We start from the raw sequence: 12246 nt of genomic DNA on the forward strand, positions 1-12246 counted from the left end.
GTTAGAATTGCCAGTGAAGAAAAGTAAAGTTACCTTCAGGCTTTAGGAACCTCTCTTGCCAATGCTAAGAACTGCTTCAATTTTAGAAAAAGAAACTTCTGATTATCTTTGACACGTTTTAAAGGATTAGGAAAAAGATGAAAAGCAGCTTACGGCCATACCTCTCTGGTTCCGCCCGATCTCGTCTGATCTCGGAAGCTAAGCAGAGCAGGGCCTGGTTAGTACCTGGATGGAAGACCGCCTGGGAATCCCAGGTGCCGTAAGCTTTTTAACTTCTCTCTCTGAAAGCCGCCCAGCGCCGTAGATTGTACACCTACACAATTGTAAAAAAAAATTCACATTGTAGAAGAGATGCAATAGGAAGAAGATGAAAGGTGGCTTACGTCCATACCATCGTCAGGCCATTTGAGGTGGCGGGGACTGCAATGGCCATTCACCGATTGGCTGGGACTCCTGGGCGGGTCTTCTCTAGTCCATCCAATTTTCGGCATGGGATGTCACAGCCTTCTTTGCATACCCTTATTTAACCCACACAAAGATGCCAACGGCAGGCGTGTCATAATTCATTGACGCATTATAAAGGATTAGGAAAAAGATAAAAAGCAGCTTACGGCCATACCTCTCTGGTTCCGCCCGATCTCGTCTGATCTCGGAAGCTAAGCAGAGCAGGGCCTGGTTAGTACCTGGATGGAAGACCGCCTGGGAATCCCAGGTGCCGTAAGCTTTTTCACTTCTCTCTCCGAAAGCCGCCGAGCGCCGCAGATTGTACACCTGTTTTAACGTTGGATATGAAAGGAAATTAGACAATATTATCCAAAATGATTCCGTTTCATGATTGCTAAATTAGTGTTGGTCAACATTTACCATTGGCATACTGTTGTTTGTAATTTAGCCGTTGAAATACAGGTGCTAACCCAACATGTTAGAATTGCCAGTGAAGAAAAGTAAAGTTACCTTCAGGCTTTAGGAACCTCTCTTGCCAATGCTAAGAACTGCTTCAATTTTAGAAAAAGAAACTTCTGATTATCTTTGACACGTTTTAAAGGATTAGGAAAAAGATGAAAAGCAGCTTACGGCCATACCTCTCTGGTTCCGCCCGATCTCGTCTGATCTCGGAAGCTAAGCAGAGCAGGGCCTGGTTAGTACCTGGATGGAAGACCGCCTGGGAATCCCAGGTGCCGTAAGCTTTTTAACTTCTCTCTCTGAAAGCCGCCCAGCGCCGTAGATTGTACACCTACACAATTGTAAAAAAAAATTCACATTGTAGAAGAGATGCAATAGGAAGAAGATGAAAGGTGGCTTACGTCCATACCATCGTCAGGCCATTTGAGGTGGCGGGGACTGCAATGGCCATTCACCGATTGGCTGGGACTCCTGGGCGGGTCTTCTCTAGTCCATCCAATTTTCGGCATGGGATGTCACAGCCTTCTTTGCATACCCTTATTTAACCCACACAAAGATGCCAACGGCAGGCGTGTCATAATTCATTGACGCATTATAAAGGATTAGGAAAAAGATAAAAAGCAGCTTACGGCCATACCTCTCTGGTTCCGCCCGATCTCGTCTGATCTCGGAAGCTAAGCAGAGCAGGGCCTGGTTAGTACCTGGATGGAAGACCGCCTGGGAATCCCAGGTGCCGTAAGCTTTTTCACTTCTCTCTCCGAAAGCCGCCGAGCGCCGCAGATTGTACACCTGTTTTAACGTTGGATATGAAAGGAAATTAGACAATATTATCCAAAATGATTCCGTTTCATGATTGCTAAATTAGTGTTGGTCAACATTTACCATTGGCATACTGTTGTTTGTAATTTAGCCGTTGAAATACAGGTGCTAACCCAACATGTTAGAATTGCCAGTGAAGAAAAGTAAAGTTACCTTCAGGCTTTAGGAACCTCTCTTGCCAATGCTAAGAACTGCTTCAATTTTAGAAAAAGAAACTTCTGATTATCTTTGACACGTTTTAAAGGATTAGGAAAAAGATGAAAAGCAGCTTACGGCCATACCTCTCTGGTTCCGCCCGATCTCGTCTGATCTCGGAAGCTAAGCAGAGCAGGGCCTGGTTAGTACCTGGATGGAAGACCGCCTGGGAATCCCAGGTGCCGTAAGCTTTTTAACTTCTCTCTCTGAAAGCCGCCCAGCGCCGTAGATTGTACACCTACACAATTGTAAAAAAAAATTCACATTGTAGAAGAGATGCAATAGGAAGAAGATGAAAGGTGGCTTACGTCCATACCATCGTCAGGCCATTTGAGGTGGCGGGGACTGCAATGGCCATTCACCGATTGGCTGGGACTCCTGGGCGGGTCTTCTCTAGTCCATCCAATTTTCGGCATGGGATGTCACAGCCTTCTTTGCATACCCTTATTTAACCCACACAAAGATGCCAACGGCAGGCGTGTCATAATTCATTGACGCATTATAAAGGATTAGGAAAAAGATAAAAAGCAGCTTACGGCCATACCTCTCTGGTTCCGCCCGATCTCGTCTGATCTCGGAAGCTAAGCAGAGCAGGGCCTGGTTAGTACCTGGATGGAAGACCGCCTGGGAATCCCAGGTGCCGTAAGCTTTTTCACTTCTCTCTCCGAAAGCCGCCGAGCGCCGCAGATTGTACACCTGTTTTAACGTTGGATATGAAAGGAAATTAGACAATATTATCCAAAATGATTCCGTTTCATGATTGCTAAATTAGTGTTGGTCAACATTTACCATTGGCATACTGTTGTTTGTAATTTAGCCGTTGAAATACAGGTGCTAACCCAACATGTTAGAATTGCCAGTGAAGAAAAGTAAAGTTACTTTCAGGCTTTAGGAACCTCTCTTGCCAATGCTAAGAACTGCTTCAATTTTAGAAAAAGAAACTTCTGATTATCTTTGACACGTTTTAAAGGATTAGGAAAAAGATGAAAAGCAGCTTACGGCCATACCTCTCTGGTTCCGCCCGATCTCGTCTGATCTCGGAAGCTAAGCAGAGCAGGGCCTGGTTAGTACCTGGATGGAAGACCGCCTGGGAATCCCAGGTGCCGTAAGCTTTTTAACTTCTCTCTCTGAAAGCCGCCCAGCGCCGTAGATTGTACACCTACACAATTGTAAAAAAAAATTCACATTGTAGAAGAGATGCAATAGGAAGAAGATGAAAGGTGGCTTACGTCCATACCATCGTCAGGCCATTTGAGGTGGCGGGGACTGCAATGGCCATTCACCGATTGGCTGGGACTCCTGGGCGGGTCTTCTCTAGTCCATCCAATTTTCGGCATGGGATGTCACAGCCTTCTTTGCATACCCTTATTTAACCCACACAAAGATGCCAACGTCAGGCGTGTCATAATTCATTGACGCATTATAAAGGATTAGGAAAAAGATAAAAAGCAGCTTACGGCCATACCTCTCTGGTTCCGCCCGATCTCGTCTGATCTCGGAAGCTAAGCAGAGCAGGGCCTGGTTAGTACCTGGATGGAAGACCGCCTGGGAATCCCAGGTGCCGTAAGCTTTTTCACTTCTCTCTCCGAAAGCCGCCGAGCGCCGCAGATTGTACACCTGTTTTAACGTTGGATATGAAAGGAAATTAGACAATATTATCCAAAATGATTCCGTTTCATGATTGCTAAATTAGTGTTGGTCAACATTTACCATTGGCATACTGTTGTTTGTAATTTAGCCGTTGAAATACAGGTGCTAACCCAACATGTTAGAATTGCCAGTGAAGAAAAGTAAAGTTACCTTCAGGCTTTAGGAACCTCTCTTGCCAATGCTAAGAACTGCTTCAATTTTAGAAAAAGAAACTTCTGATTATCTTTGACACGTTTTAAAGGATTAGGAAAAAGATGAAAAGCAGCTTACGGCCATACCTCTCTGGTTCCGCCCGATCTCGTCTGATCTCGGAAGCTAAGCAGAGCAGGGCCTGGTTAGTACCTGGATGGAAGACCGCCTGGGAATCCCAGGTGCCGTAAGCTTTTTAACTTCTCTCTCTGAAAGCCGCCCAGCGCCGTAGATTGTACACCTACACAATTGTAAAAAAAAATTCACATTGTAGAAGAGATGCAATAGGAAGAAGATGAAAGGTGGCTTACGTCCATACCATCGTCAGGCCATTTGAGGTGGCGGGGACTGCAATGGCCATTCACCGATTGGCTGGGACTCCTGGGCGGGTCTTCTCTAGTCCATCCAATTTTCGGCATGGGATGTCACAGCCTTCTTTGCATACCCTTATTTAACCCACACAAAGATGCCAACGGCAGGCGTGTCATAATTCATTGACGCATTATAAAGGATTAGGAAAAAGATAAAAAGCAGCTTACGGCCATACCTCTCTGGTTCCGCCCGATCTCGTCTGATCTCGGAAGCTAAGCAGAGCAGGGCCTGGTTAGTACCTGGATGGAAGACCGCCTGGGAATCCCAGGTGCCGTAAGCTTTTTCACTTCTCTCACCGAAAGCCGCCGAGCGCCGCAGATTGTACACCTACAAATTACAAAAAGTATATCACATTGTTGAAGAGATGCATGTTTAGTGTTGTTTTAACGTTGGATATGAAAGGCAATTAGACAATATTATCCAAAATGATTCCGTTTCATGGTTGCTAAATTAGTGTTGATCAACATTTAACAATTGGCATACTTTTGTTTGTAATTTAGCCGTTGAAATACAGGTGCTAACCCAACATGTTAGAATTGCCAGTGAAGAAAAGTAAAGTTACCTTCAGGTTTTAGAAACCTCTCTTGCCAATCCTAAGAACTGCTTCAATTTTAGAAAAAGAAACTCTTCTGATTATCTTTGACGCATTATAAAGGATTAGGAAAAAGATAAAAAGCAGCTTACGGCCATACCTCTCTGGTTCCGCCCGATCTCGTCTGATCTCGGAAGCTAAGCAGAGCAGGGCCTGGTTAGTACCTGGATGGAAGACCGCCTGGGAATCCCAGGTGCCGTAAGCTTTTTCACTTCTCTCTCTGAAAGCCGCCCAGCGCCGTAGCTTGTACACCTACACAATTGTAAAAAGTTTATCACATTGTAGAAGAGATGCAATAGGAAGAAGATGAAAGGTGGCTTACGTCCATACCATCATCAGGCCATTTGAGGTGGCGGGGACTGCAATGGCCATCCACCGATTGGCTGGGACTCCTGGGCGGGTCTTCTCTAGTCCATCCAATTTTCGCCATAGGATGTCACAGCCTTCTTTGCATACCCTTATTTAACCCACACAAAGATGCCAACGGCAGGCGTGACATAATTTTTTGACGCATTATAAAGGATTAGGAAAAAGATAAAAAGCAGCTTACGGCCATACCTCTCTGGTTCCGCCCGATCTCGTCTGATCTCGGATGCTAAGCAGAGCAGGGCCTGGTTAGTACCTGGATGGAAGACCGCCTGGGAATCCCAGGTGCCGTAAGCTTTTTCACTTCTCTCACCGAAAGCCGCCGAGCGCCGCAGATTGTACACCTACAAATTACAAAAAGTATATCACATTGTTGAAGAGATGCATGTTTAGTGTTGTTTTAACGTTGGATATGAAAGGAAATTAGACAATATTATCCAAAATGATTCCGTTTCATGATTGCTAAATTAGTGTTGATCAACATTTTACGATTGGCATACTATTGTTTGTAATTTAGCCGTTGAAATACAGGTGCTAACCAAACATGTTAGATTTACCAGTGAAGAAAAGTAAAGTTCCCTTCAGGTTTTAGGAACCTCTCTTGCCAATGCTAAGAACTGCTTCAATTTTAGAAAAAGAAACTTCTGATTATCTTTGACACGTTTTAAAGGATTAGGAAAAAGATGAAAAGCAGCTTACGGCCATACCTCTCTGGTTCCGCCCGATCTCGTCTGATCTCGGAAGCTAAGCAGAGCAGGGCCTGGTTAGTACCTGGATGGAAGACCGCCTGGGAATCCCAGGTGCCGTAAGCTTTTTCACTTCTCTCTCCGAAAGCCGCCGAGCGCCGCAGATTGTACACCTGTTTTAACGTTGGATATGAAAGGAAATTAGACAATATTATCCAAAATGATTCCGTTTCATGATTGCTAAATTAGTGTTGGTCAACATTTACCATTGGCATACTGTTGTTTGTAATTTAGCCGTTGAAATACAGGTGCTAACCCAACATGTTAGAATTGCCAGTGAAGAAAAGTAAAGTTACTTTCAGGCTTTAGGAACCTCTCTTGCCAATGCTAAGAACTGCTTCAATTTTAGAAAAAGAAACTTCTGATTATCTTTGACACGTTTTAAAGGATTAGGAAAAAGATGAAAAGCAGCTTACGGCCATACCTCTCTGGTTCCGCCCGATCTCGTCTGATCTCGGAAGCTAAGCAGAGCAGGGCCTGGTTAGTACCTGGATGGAAGACCGCCTGGGAATCCCAGGTGCCGTAAGCTTTTTAACTTCTCTCTCTGAAAGCCGCCCAGCGCCGTAGATTGTACACCTACACAATTGTAAAAAAAAATTCACATTGTAGAAGAGATGCAATAGGAAGAAGATGAAAGGTGGCTTACGTCCATACCATCGTCAGGCCATTTGAGGTGGCGGGGACTGCAATGGCCATTCACCGATTGGCTGGGACTCCTGGGCGGGTCTTCTCTAGTCCATCCAATTTTCGGCATGGGATGTCACAGCCTTCTTTGCATACCCTTATTTAACCCACACAAAGATGCCAACGTCAGGCGTGTCATAATTCATTGACGCATTATAAAGGATTAGGAAAAAGATAAAAAGCAGCTTACGGCCATACCTCTCTGGTTCCGCCCGATCTCGTCTGATCTCGGAAGCTAAGCAGAGCAGGGCCTGGTTAGTACCTGGATGGAAGACCGCCTGGGAATCCCAGGTGCCGTAAGCTTTTTCACTTCTCTCTCCGAAAGCCGCCGAGCGCCGCAGATTGTACACCTGTTTTAACGTTGGATATGAAAGGAAATTAGACAATATTATCCAAAATGATTCCGTTTCATGATTGCTAAATTAGTGTTGGTCAACATTTACCATTGGCATACTGTTGTTTGTAATTTAGCCGTTGAAATACAGGTGCTAACCCAACATGTTAGAATTGCCAGTGAAGAAAAGTAAAGTTACCTTCAGGCTTTAGGAACCTCTCTTGCCAATGCTAAGAACTGCTTCAATTTTAGAAAAAGAAACTTCTGATTATCTTTGACACGTTTTAAAGGATTAGGAAAAAGATGAAAAGCAGCTTACGGCCATACCTCTCTGGTTCCGCCCGATCTCGTCTGATCTCGGAAGCTAAGCAGAGCAGGGCCTGGTTAGTACCTGGATGGAAGACCGCCTGGGAATCCCAGGTGCCGTAAGCTTTTTAACTTCTCTCTCTGAAAGCCGCCCAGCGCCGTAGATTGTACACCTACACAATTGTAAAAAAAAATTCACATTGTAGAAGAGATGCAATAGGAAGAAGATGAAAGGTGGCTTACGTCCATACCATCGTCAGGCCATTTGAGGTGGCGGGGACTGCAATGGCCATTCACCGATTGGCTGGGACTCCTGGGCGGGTCTTCTCTAGTCCATCCAATTTTCGGCATGGGATGTCACAGCCTTCTTTGCATACCCTTATTTAACCCACACAAAGATGCCAACGGCAGGCGTGTCATAATTCATTGACGCATTATAAAGGATTAGGAAAAAGATAAAAAGCAGCTTACGGCCATACCTCTCTGGTTCCGCCCGATCTCGTCTGATCTCGGAAGCTAAGCAGAGCAGGGCCTGGTTAGTACCTGGATGGAAGACCGCCTGGGAATCCCAGGTGCCGTAAGCTTTTTCACTTCTCTCACCGAAAGCCGCCGAGCGCCGCAGATTGTACACCTACAAATTACAAAAAGTATATCACATTGTTGAAGAGATGCATGTTTAGTGTTGTTTTAACGTTGGATATGAAAGGCAATTAGACAATATTATCCAAAATGATTCCGTTTCATGGTTGCTAAATTAGTGTTGATCAACATTTAACAATTGGCATACTTTTGTTTGTAATTTAGCCGTTGAAATACAGGTGCTAACCCAACATGTTAGAATTGCCAGTGAAGAAAAGTAAAGTTACCTTCAGGTTTTAGAAACCTCTCTTGCCAATCCTAAGAACTGCTTCAATTTTAGAAAAAGAAACTCTTCTGATTATCTTTGACGCATTATAAAGGATTAGGAAAAAGATAAAAAGCAGCTTACGGCCATACCTCTCTGGTTCCGCCCGATCTCGTCTGATCTCGGAAGCTAAGCAGAGCAGGGCCTGGTTAGTACCTGGATGGAAGACCGCCTGGGAATCCCAGGTGCCGTAAGCTTTTTCACTTCTCTCTCTGAAAGCCGCCCAGCGCCGTAGCTTGTACACCTACACAATTGTAAAAAGTTTATCACATTGTAGAAGAGATGCAATAGGAAGAAGATGAAAGGTGGCTTACGTCCATACCATCATCAGGCCATTTGAGGTGGCGGGGACTGCAATGGCCATCCACCGATTGGCTGGGACTCCTGGGCGGGTCTTCTCTAGTCCATCCAATTTTCGCCATAGGATGTCACAGCCTTCTTTGCATACCCTTATTTAACCCACACAAAGATGCCAACGGCAGGCGTGACATAATTTTTTGACGCATTATAAAGGATTAGGAAAAAGATAAAAAGCAGCTTACGGCCATACCTCTCTGGTTCCGCCCGATCTCGTCTGATCTCGGATGCTAAGCAGAGCAGGGCCTGGTTAGTACCTGGATGGAAGACCGCCTGGGAATCCCAGGTGCCGTAAGCTTTTTCACTTCTCTCACCGAAAGCCGCCGAGCGCCGCAGATTGTACACCTACAAATTACAAAAAGTATATCACATTGTTGAAGAGATGCATGTTTAGTGTTGTTTTAACGTTGGATATGAAAGGAAATTAGACAATATTATCCAAAATGATTCCGTTTCATGATTGCTAAATTAGTGTTGATCAACATTTTACGATTGGCATACTATTGTTTGTAATTTAGCCGTTGAAATACAGGTGCTAACCAAACATGTTAGATTTACCAGTGAAGAAAAGTAAAGTTCCCTTCAGGTTTTAGGAACCTCTCTTGCCAATGCTAAGAACTGCTTCAATTTTAGAAAAAGAAACTTCTGATTATCTTTGACACGTTTTAAAGGATTAGGAAAAAGATAAAAAGCAGCTTACAGCCATACCTCTCTGGTTCCGCCCGATCTCGTCTGATCTCGGAAGCTAAGCAGAGCGGGGCCTGGTTAGTACCTGGATGGAAGACCGCCTGGGAATCCCAGGTGCCGTAAGCTTTTTCACTTCTCTCACCGAAAGCCGCCGAGCGCCGCAGATTGTACACCTACAAATTACAAAAAGTATATCACATTGTTGAAGAGATGCATGTTTAGTGTTGTTTTAACGTTGGATATGAAAGGCAATTAGACAATATTATCCAAAATGATTCCGTTTCATGGTTGCTAAATTAGTGTTGATCAACATTTAACAATTGGCATACTTTTGTTTGTAATTTAGCCGTTGAAATACAGGTGCTAACCCAACATGTTAGAATTGCCAGTGAAGAAAAGTAAAGTTACCTTCAGGTTTTAGAAACCTCTCTTGCCAATGCTAAGAACTGCTTCAATTTTAGAAAAAGAAACTTCTGATTATCTTTGACACGTTTTAAAGGATTAGGAAAAAGATGAAAAGCAGCTTACGGCCATACCTCTCTGGTTCCGCCCGATCTCGTCTGATCTCGGAAGCTAAGCAGAGCAGGGCCTGGTTAGTACCTGGATGGAAGACCGCCTGGGAATCCCAGGTGCCGTAAGCTTTTTAACTTCTCTCTCTGAAAGCCGCCCAGCGCCGTAGATTGTACACCTACACAATTGTAAAAAAAAATTCACATTGTAGAAGAGATGCAATAGGAAGAAGATGAAAGGTGGCTTACGTCCATACCATCGTCAGGCCATTTGAGGTGGCGGGGACTGCAATGGCCATTCACCGATTGGCTGGGACTCCTGGGCGGGTCTTCTCTAGTCCATCCAATTTTCGGCATGGGATGTCACAGCCTTCTTTGCATACCCTTATTTAACCCACACAAAGATGCCAACGGCAGGCGTGTCATAATTCATTGACGCATTATAAAGGATTAGGAAAAAGATAAAAAGCAGCTTACGGCCATACCTCTCTGGTTCCGCCCGATCTCGTCTGATCTCGGAAGCTAAGCAGAGCAGGGCCTGGTTAGTACCTGGATGGAAGACCGCCTGGGAATCCCAGGTGCCGTAAGCTTTTTCACTTCTCTCTCCGAAAGCCGCCGAGCGCCGCAGATTGTACACCTGTTTTAACGTTGGATATGAAAGGAAATTAGACAATATTATCCAAAATGATTCCGTTTCATGATTGCTAAATTAGTGTTGGTCAACATTTACCATTGGCATACTGTTGTTTGTAATTTAGCCGTTGAAATACAGGTGCTAACCCAACATGTTAGAATTGCCAGTGAAGAAAAGTAAAGTTACCTTCAGGCTTTAGGAACCTCTCTTGCCAATGCTAAGAACTGCTTCAATTTTAGAAAAAGAAACTTCTGATTATCTTTGACACGTTTTAAAGGATTAGGAAAAAGATGAAAAGCAGCTTACGGCCATACCTCTCTGGTTCCGCCCGATCTCGTCTGATCTCGGAAGCTAAGCAGAGCAGGGCCTGGTTAGTACCTGGATGGAAGACCGCCTGGGAATCCCAGGTGCCGTAAGCTTTTTAACTTCTCTCTCTGAAAGCCGCCCAGCGCCGTAGATTGTACACCTACACAATTGTAAAAAAAAATTCACATTGTAGAAGAGATGCAATAGGAAGAAGATGAAAGGTGGCTTACGTCCATACCATCGTCAGGCCATTTGAGGTGGCGGGGACTGCAATGGCCATTCACCGATTGGCTGGGACTCCTGGGCGGGTCTTCTCTAGTCCATCCAATTTTCGGCATGGGATGTCACAGCCTTCTTTGCATACCCTTATTTAACCCACACAAAGATGCCAACGGCAGGCGTGTCATAATTCATTGACGCATTATAAAGGATTAGGAAAAAGATAAAAAGCAGCTTACGGCCATACCTCTCTGGTTCCGCCCGATCTCGTCTGATCTCGGAAGCTAAGCAGAGCAGGGCCTGGTTAGTACCTGGATGGAAGACCGCCTGGGAATCCCAGGTGCCGTAAGCTTTTTCACTTCTCTCTCCGAAAGCCGCCGAGCGCCGCAGATTGTACACCTGTTTTAACGTTGGATATGAAAGGAAATTAGACAATATTATCCAAAATGATTCCGTTTCATGATTGCTAAATTAGTGTTGGTCAACATTTACGATTGGCATACTGTTGTTTGTAATTTAGCCGTTGAAATACAGGTGCTAACCCAACATGTTAGAATTGCCAGTGAAGAAAAGTAAAGTTACCTTCAGGCTTTAGGAACCTCTCTTGCCAATGCTAAGAACTGCTTCAATTTTAGAAAAAGAAACTTCTGATTATCTTTGACACGTTTTAAAGGATTAGGAAAAAGATGAAAAGCAGCTTACGGCCATACCTCTCTGGTTCCGCCCGATCTCGTCTGATCTCGGAAGCTAAGCAGAGCAGGGCCTGGTTAGTACCTGGATGGAAGACCGCCTGGGAATCCCAGGTGCCGTAAGCTTTTTAACTTCTCTCTCTGAAAGCCGCCCAGCGCCGTAGATTGTACACCTACACAATTGTAAAAAAAAATTCACATTGTAGAAGAGATGCAATAGGAAGAAGATGAAAGGTGGCTTACGTCCATACCATCGTCAGGCCATTTGAGGTGGCGGGGACTGCAATGGCCATTCACCGATTGGCTGGGACTCCTGGGCGGGTCTTCTCTAGTCCATCCAATTTTCGGCATGGGATGTCACAGCCTTCTTTGCATACCCTTATTTAACCCACACAAAGATGCCAACGTCAGGCGTGTCATAATTCATTGACGCATTATAAAGGATTAGGAAAAAGATAAAAAGCAGCTTACGGCCATACCTCTCTGGTTCCGCCCGATCTCGTCTGATCTCGGAAGCTAAGCAGAGCAGGGCCTGGTTAGTACCTGGATGGAAGACCGCCTGGGAATCCCAGGTGAAGTAAGCTTTTTCACTTCTCTCTCCGAAAGCCGCCGAGCGCCGCAGATTGTACACCTGTTTTAACGTTGGATATGAAAGGAAATTAGACAATATTATCCAAAATGATTCCGTTTCATGATTGCTAAATTAGTGTTGGTCAACATTTACCATTGGCATACTGTTGTTTGTAATTTAGCCGTTGAAATACAGGTGCTAACCCAACATGTTA

At 44.7% G+C, this 12246-nt stretch overlaps 26 non-coding genes across 26 annotated transcripts; all 26 read left to right on the forward strand.

Annotated features, from left to right (window-relative positions):
* Window positions 1-147: 147 nt before the first annotated feature.
* Window positions 148-266, forward strand: LOC134121415 (5S ribosomal RNA). Its single transcript, XR_009952956.1, has one exon. It is a non-coding gene; the product is annotated as a 5S ribosomal RNA (ribosomal RNA).
* A 339-nt stretch (window positions 267-605) lies between these two features.
* Window positions 606-724, forward strand: LOC134121416 (5S ribosomal RNA). Its single transcript, XR_009952957.1, has one exon. It is a non-coding gene; the product is annotated as a 5S ribosomal RNA (ribosomal RNA).
* Window positions 725-1068: 344 nt separating this feature from the next.
* LOC134121417 (5S ribosomal RNA) lies at window positions 1069-1187 on the forward strand. Its single transcript, XR_009952958.1, has one exon. It is a non-coding gene; the product is annotated as a 5S ribosomal RNA (ribosomal RNA).
* A 339-nt stretch (window positions 1188-1526) lies between these two features.
* LOC134121419 (5S ribosomal RNA) lies at window positions 1527-1645 on the forward strand. Its single transcript, XR_009952960.1, has one exon. It is a non-coding gene; the product is annotated as a 5S ribosomal RNA (ribosomal RNA).
* Window positions 1646-1989: 344 nt separating this feature from the next.
* LOC134121420 (5S ribosomal RNA) lies at window positions 1990-2108 on the forward strand. The gene has a single exon (XR_009952961.1). It is a non-coding gene; the product is annotated as a 5S ribosomal RNA (ribosomal RNA).
* A 339-nt stretch (window positions 2109-2447) lies between these two features.
* LOC134121421 (5S ribosomal RNA) lies at window positions 2448-2566 on the forward strand. The gene has a single exon (XR_009952962.1). It is a non-coding gene; the product is annotated as a 5S ribosomal RNA (ribosomal RNA).
* Window positions 2567-2910: 344 nt separating this feature from the next.
* Window positions 2911-3029, forward strand: LOC134121422 (5S ribosomal RNA). Its single transcript, XR_009952963.1, has one exon. It is a non-coding gene; the product is annotated as a 5S ribosomal RNA (ribosomal RNA).
* Window positions 3030-3368: 339 nt separating this feature from the next.
* On the forward strand, window positions 3369-3487 carry LOC134121423 (5S ribosomal RNA). Its single transcript, XR_009952964.1, has one exon. It is a non-coding gene; the product is annotated as a 5S ribosomal RNA (ribosomal RNA).
* A 344-nt stretch (window positions 3488-3831) lies between these two features.
* LOC134121425 (5S ribosomal RNA) lies at window positions 3832-3950 on the forward strand. Its single transcript, XR_009952966.1, has one exon. It is a non-coding gene; the product is annotated as a 5S ribosomal RNA (ribosomal RNA).
* A 339-nt stretch (window positions 3951-4289) lies between these two features.
* Window positions 4290-4408, forward strand: LOC134121426 (5S ribosomal RNA). The gene has a single exon (XR_009952967.1). It is a non-coding gene; the product is annotated as a 5S ribosomal RNA (ribosomal RNA).
* A 398-nt stretch (window positions 4409-4806) lies between these two features.
* On the forward strand, window positions 4807-4925 carry LOC134121427 (5S ribosomal RNA). Its single transcript, XR_009952968.1, has one exon. It is a non-coding gene; the product is annotated as a 5S ribosomal RNA (ribosomal RNA).
* A 339-nt stretch (window positions 4926-5264) lies between these two features.
* Window positions 5265-5383, forward strand: LOC134121583 (5S ribosomal RNA). The gene has a single exon (XR_009953124.1). It is a non-coding gene; the product is annotated as a 5S ribosomal RNA (ribosomal RNA).
* A 396-nt stretch (window positions 5384-5779) lies between these two features.
* Window positions 5780-5898, forward strand: LOC134121428 (5S ribosomal RNA). Its single transcript, XR_009952969.1, has one exon. It is a non-coding gene; the product is annotated as a 5S ribosomal RNA (ribosomal RNA).
* Window positions 5899-6242: 344 nt separating this feature from the next.
* On the forward strand, window positions 6243-6361 carry LOC134121429 (5S ribosomal RNA). The gene has a single exon (XR_009952970.1). It is a non-coding gene; the product is annotated as a 5S ribosomal RNA (ribosomal RNA).
* A 339-nt stretch (window positions 6362-6700) lies between these two features.
* LOC134121430 (5S ribosomal RNA) lies at window positions 6701-6819 on the forward strand. Its single transcript, XR_009952971.1, has one exon. It is a non-coding gene; the product is annotated as a 5S ribosomal RNA (ribosomal RNA).
* Window positions 6820-7163: 344 nt separating this feature from the next.
* Window positions 7164-7282, forward strand: LOC134121431 (5S ribosomal RNA). The gene has a single exon (XR_009952972.1). It is a non-coding gene; the product is annotated as a 5S ribosomal RNA (ribosomal RNA).
* A 339-nt stretch (window positions 7283-7621) lies between these two features.
* LOC134121432 (5S ribosomal RNA) lies at window positions 7622-7740 on the forward strand. Its single transcript, XR_009952973.1, has one exon. It is a non-coding gene; the product is annotated as a 5S ribosomal RNA (ribosomal RNA).
* Window positions 7741-8138: 398 nt separating this feature from the next.
* Window positions 8139-8257, forward strand: LOC134121433 (5S ribosomal RNA). Its single transcript, XR_009952974.1, has one exon. It is a non-coding gene; the product is annotated as a 5S ribosomal RNA (ribosomal RNA).
* Window positions 8258-8596: 339 nt separating this feature from the next.
* On the forward strand, window positions 8597-8715 carry LOC134121584 (5S ribosomal RNA). The gene has a single exon (XR_009953125.1). It is a non-coding gene; the product is annotated as a 5S ribosomal RNA (ribosomal RNA).
* A 396-nt stretch (window positions 8716-9111) lies between these two features.
* Window positions 9112-9230, forward strand: LOC134122058 (5S ribosomal RNA). The gene has a single exon (XR_009953599.1). It is a non-coding gene; the product is annotated as a 5S ribosomal RNA (ribosomal RNA).
* A 396-nt stretch (window positions 9231-9626) lies between these two features.
* Window positions 9627-9745, forward strand: LOC134121434 (5S ribosomal RNA). Its single transcript, XR_009952975.1, has one exon. It is a non-coding gene; the product is annotated as a 5S ribosomal RNA (ribosomal RNA).
* A 339-nt stretch (window positions 9746-10084) lies between these two features.
* LOC134121436 (5S ribosomal RNA) lies at window positions 10085-10203 on the forward strand. The gene has a single exon (XR_009952977.1). It is a non-coding gene; the product is annotated as a 5S ribosomal RNA (ribosomal RNA).
* Window positions 10204-10547: 344 nt separating this feature from the next.
* On the forward strand, window positions 10548-10666 carry LOC134121437 (5S ribosomal RNA). Its single transcript, XR_009952978.1, has one exon. It is a non-coding gene; the product is annotated as a 5S ribosomal RNA (ribosomal RNA).
* A 339-nt stretch (window positions 10667-11005) lies between these two features.
* Window positions 11006-11124, forward strand: LOC134121438 (5S ribosomal RNA). Its single transcript, XR_009952979.1, has one exon. It is a non-coding gene; the product is annotated as a 5S ribosomal RNA (ribosomal RNA).
* A 344-nt stretch (window positions 11125-11468) lies between these two features.
* Window positions 11469-11587, forward strand: LOC134121439 (5S ribosomal RNA). Its single transcript, XR_009952980.1, has one exon. It is a non-coding gene; the product is annotated as a 5S ribosomal RNA (ribosomal RNA).
* A 339-nt stretch (window positions 11588-11926) lies between these two features.
* Window positions 11927-12045, forward strand: LOC134122342 (5S ribosomal RNA). Its single transcript, XR_009953882.1, has one exon. It is a non-coding gene; the product is annotated as a 5S ribosomal RNA (ribosomal RNA).
* The last annotated feature ends 201 nt before the right edge of the window (window positions 12046-12246 follow it).

Source organism: Pungitius pungitius, unplaced genomic scaffold, assembly GCF_949316345.1.
Source record: "Pungitius pungitius unplaced genomic scaffold, fPunPun2.1 scaffold_28, whole genome shotgun sequence".
Lineage (NCBI taxonomy): Eukaryota > Metazoa > Chordata > Actinopteri > Perciformes > Gasterosteidae > Pungitius > Pungitius pungitius.